The sequence below is a fragment of the Fukomys damarensis genome, unplaced genomic scaffold (genome assembly GCF_012274545.1).
Source record: "Fukomys damarensis isolate Sample0158 unplaced genomic scaffold, DMR_v1.0_HiC HiC_scaffold_1, whole genome shotgun sequence".
NCBI lineage: Eukaryota > Metazoa > Chordata > Mammalia > Rodentia > Bathyergidae > Fukomys > Fukomys damarensis.
In genome coordinates this window covers 2,623,526-2,627,827 of record NW_022900913.1, presented here as the reverse complement: position 1 = coordinate 2,627,827, position 4,302 = coordinate 2,623,526, and positions in this window count along the sequence as shown.

Sequence of the window (4,302 nt, the reverse complement as noted above, 5' to 3'; positions counted from 1 at the left end):
CTCTCTCTCTCTCTCTCTCTCTCTCTCTCTCTCTCTCTCTCAACTGAGCATCTTCTAAACTGAAGTATTGTAATATTGCCACCTAGGGGTATTAGCAAAGAAATTTATATATACATATGCAATAAAGGGGACGTTTTAACCTATCAACCAACTATAAAAGTTCTGTCACTAAAGTGCATCACTAACAACCACTACTGTGTATTTATGTTTGGTAATTTCCTCCATAATAGTCTCTATTCTTAAAACTGAATGAGAATAGTGTGCTAGAAACTAGTAAGATTTTCTTCTTTGATGACTGAGACTTTGAAAGGTGACAGGCTGGACACGTGGTGAGCCATGTCTGGTACATCTGTCCCAGCCTGGGAGCTCTCATGACATTATTTCTCCAGTATGACAGCCGGGCCTCACTGTGGACTCTGTCCCACAGCTGGAATCCAGATCACCCAGACGCCTATGCTCTGAGTGATCAGGCCGTCTGTGCTCCAGACTGCCACGTCTTTACACTCTGCCTAGAGTCTTCTTCTTGCCCACCGAAAAGAAGCTCTGTTATGATGCGAGATCTAAACAAGTCATCTCCTCACAGTAATTTACAGTCTGTGGACATGGGAGTTTTGCTCTGAAGGTCCAAGAATGAAGACAAATTTAGAGAGATGGTGACTGCCTTCATCAACAGTTAGAGGTACACACCTTGCTGTTGATATTTATGCAGGCAAGGCAGCTGAGCTTGCTCTGAGAACACACCCTTCCGAGTCGCCCAGGTGGCCCTAGTCCTGGAGTGGGAACCACAGAGGGACAGACGTCGAGGTGCTCTCGTTGCCACACGCTGTAGGCCTGACAACCAGCGGGTTCTGCTCCATCAGGGAGGAAGTCGATCGAGAGCCGACCGCCGAAGACAGCTTAGTCCGCCCCATCCTGAGGTGAAGGGAACTAACAACTGCCTAAGTGCTAACGAACCCTCCCGTCCCACTCCCACGTTCTCCTGGGCGACCAATGCTGAGTTGTTCTTTGGCCTAAAAATCTGTAATTACTCTGCAGGAATACTAACAGAAGAGAGCCGTGTTTTCCAAATATTAGGGGGGCCCCTGGATGCCGCTTTCTGACACTTCCTCCTCTGGAGGCAGTGAGAAGGAGCAGAAGGATGTAACCAGCCGGGTTTTGCTTCGCTTGGGGCTTTTCTTCATGGTGACAGCCTTTGTTCCCTGCACTGTGGAAGCTCTAATTACACCTGCTCCGAGGCTGAGCTGCAGTCACAGGGCTGATTCTAATGCCAGGTGCCTCTACCCCTCTCATTATGATCTGTCTCTTCCCAAACACATCACTTTCCGGGAGGGGCTCTTTCTCTCTTTAGTTAAAAACACTCTTTCCTGGTCTCCTAATTCTGACCAGTTTTCCTCCCAATCTCGATCCTGGTGAGAAGGCCGAGTAAGACGCTGTTTTCCTTCTTTGCTGTAGAGATCAGCAGTGAGGGCACACAGCGGCCCGGCGGCCCTCCTCGGGGAGAGTGTGGGGATCCCCTGCCCTATGTGACCAGGCTCAGCGCACACTCTGTGCAGCCGGGACTGAGCGCCAGCCAGCCGAGCCTTTCCGCATCCGGGCTTTTCATAGGAGCGTGGTTTGTGCTTTTTAATTAGGAGGCTATTCCAATAACATGTTAAATGTGAGGCTATCCAGTAACTAGGTTCAGTATAATCTCAGTCTTGGGTTAGCTAGGAAAAATATTGAAAGAAGGTGCTTTGAAATGTCCAGGTCTAATATGAGTCTCCTTACACATTCGTTTTAGTTATGTAGGCTCTGCAGTGTTGTAAGGGAGATTTTATTCCAAAGACTGCTCATCTCTGAGAAGAGCTGCATCTTCGACATCTGTTGGAATGACACAGAAGTTGTCTGGTTTTTTGTAAATATTTTTTAAAAACCAAAATTTAGCTAAGTTGTAAAGCTTTGATTTTTTTTTTTTTTTTGCCATCAAATCAAATCTTTGTTGAACAAAACCAGGCATATTTTACATATAGTTTTATATAATTCAGAACACTCAAACCCCTGTTGTCTAGGCATAGTTCTATGTAATTTTATAAAGGTAAAATGTTCACATTGCATAAAGTGAAATTATTAACTGTACCATAATTTGACATTTATCTGTATGGAAAAAAAGGTTTCTGTTCTGAGTATTTTTTTTAGATAACAGATAATGGACTGCATATTTTATAAATAGTATTTAAACTATTTTTGAAAATTAAAGACTTACAGATATTTAAGTAAACTTACAGATAGCCAATAAGTTTTTAAATATAGTGTTAAAAATTGCAAAATGTGCAAATTATGCCATCCTATGTGTGATTTGCATTATTTCAATTAGCTTAAGTCCCATGTGATATGTGGAAAACAGGCATTATTAGGCTCTTCTCTTCTACAAAGCCTACTTTTTATTTTTCATCTTAGCAATTAAATTATTGCTTTCCGTTGGCAATCACATCTATAAATAATATCCTAAATGATATAAAAATCAAGTAATCAATCTTAATATCACTGTTGTACATCTGTCATACCTGTTAGCAATTGAATAAGTGATCGCCATAGAAATTAGGCACTTTCACTAACACAGGCTTATACTCCAGCTCCATCCTACCCGAATGACTCATTTGCTCCATGGTCCTGCCCTGTGTTTGGTCAGACTGTGTAAGTAAAATGCTAAGGGAACCTGAGACCCCACAGTTCTTTAAATAACTACTAGAGACTGTGTTTCTCATTGTTTTTTTCAGGTTATTATCTTCAATTATTAAAACTGCATGTTTTACATAAAACACCTCACTAAAATCAAAGACTTAACTACATGGAGGGCTGGATGGTAGCCCTGCTAATAAGATGATCTTCTGAACATTCTTCTGTTTCACAAAATCACATTCAAGACTGGGTAGTTTATAGAAAAAACAGGAAATGTCCCCGCAACTATTTGGGACTGTTTTTCATAAGTGGAAGACTTCTCGGGGATCACTGAAAATACCTCTGTGCAATGAAAAAAAAAAAGCAGCAAAGAACCAGGCTTTCTGGGGAAGCCCACTGAGAGCAGCACTGCACACAGAGGTACCCTTGCCTTGACGTCTGTAGGGCATCACAGTCTGCGTCCCCGTGCCTGCACCAAGCTGTGCATGCGTCTGTGTGGCCAGTCCCATTCAAAAATGTGGAGGAAAGCAACTGGAAGTAAGTTGGTCACTTTTCATGTAACAGTGGTATACTAGAAATCAATGACTTTTTTACTTTGATTAAAATTCAGGTAGACTGCTATTGTGGGAGTCCCCCGACTTACTGAGTGCATTTATGAAGAAAGTTTTCAGAAACTGTGAAATGTGGTCAACAGATATATTTTCAGACCCTTTGGTTTTAAAATTTTGTTGGTCTTTTTTTTTCTGGAGGATAAATGATAAATGAATGAGAGTGGGAATTAAAAAAGTAAATAGAATATTTGTCATTTAATTCTGCTGCTGTAATTGGTGAATACATCTGCTCACTGCCAGTTCAAAAACACAAGTAGGAAAAGGCAGGAAGAAGGAAAAGGAGGAGGAAGAAGGTGAGGATGAGGAAGACCACATCCCTGCAGCCAGGGGCAGCACCACAGTGATGATAAGAAGGGGAGAAGGGAGGAAAGAAAGAGCAGAAGGGAAGTAGCATGGAAGGAAAATTTTCCCTACTTGATAAATTGGTGGGTAAGCATGGAAGATCTTTGAGTGTTTTCCATGGGAAAAATTCCAGAGGGATTTTCTGTGTACTGATCCTGTGAAGTGCGAGAAAAGGACGGATGTACTTTCAGTCGTTTGCACGACAAAGCCTTGCAACATGGGAAACCAAGGCATGAGGCTGCTCCCCGTCCAGGTCACCAGCTACTGAGGGGTGGAGCTGGAGCCGGAATCCGGTTTCCGTCCCTGTCACCAAATCACGGCTGCACAGGCTTGAGCTGCTCACTTCTTCAGGTTGTAGCGGAGCTGTGACAGGGAAGAAAATACCAGACTGGTGCAAGAAGTTTAAGTTTAACGTGCACTCCTCCTCCTGCTCAGGTGTGGGAGATGGGGCTCGTGTGCCACTGTGCACGTGTGTGTGGTGAGTGCTCGCATGCCACTCCCTGCCCCAAGTCCTGGCATTTCTGTACAATCTGCAATATTGTAAATAATTGACGTAGGAAGGACACGTGCAAAGAGTGAGTGAAGGTATTGTTTACAGTCCTCGCGGATAATGAACTTGATTGTGTTTTCTCTCCTTTATTTGTGTTGTCATGTGTATACTTGTTGTGGTGTTGTGGTGTCGCCTCCCCCC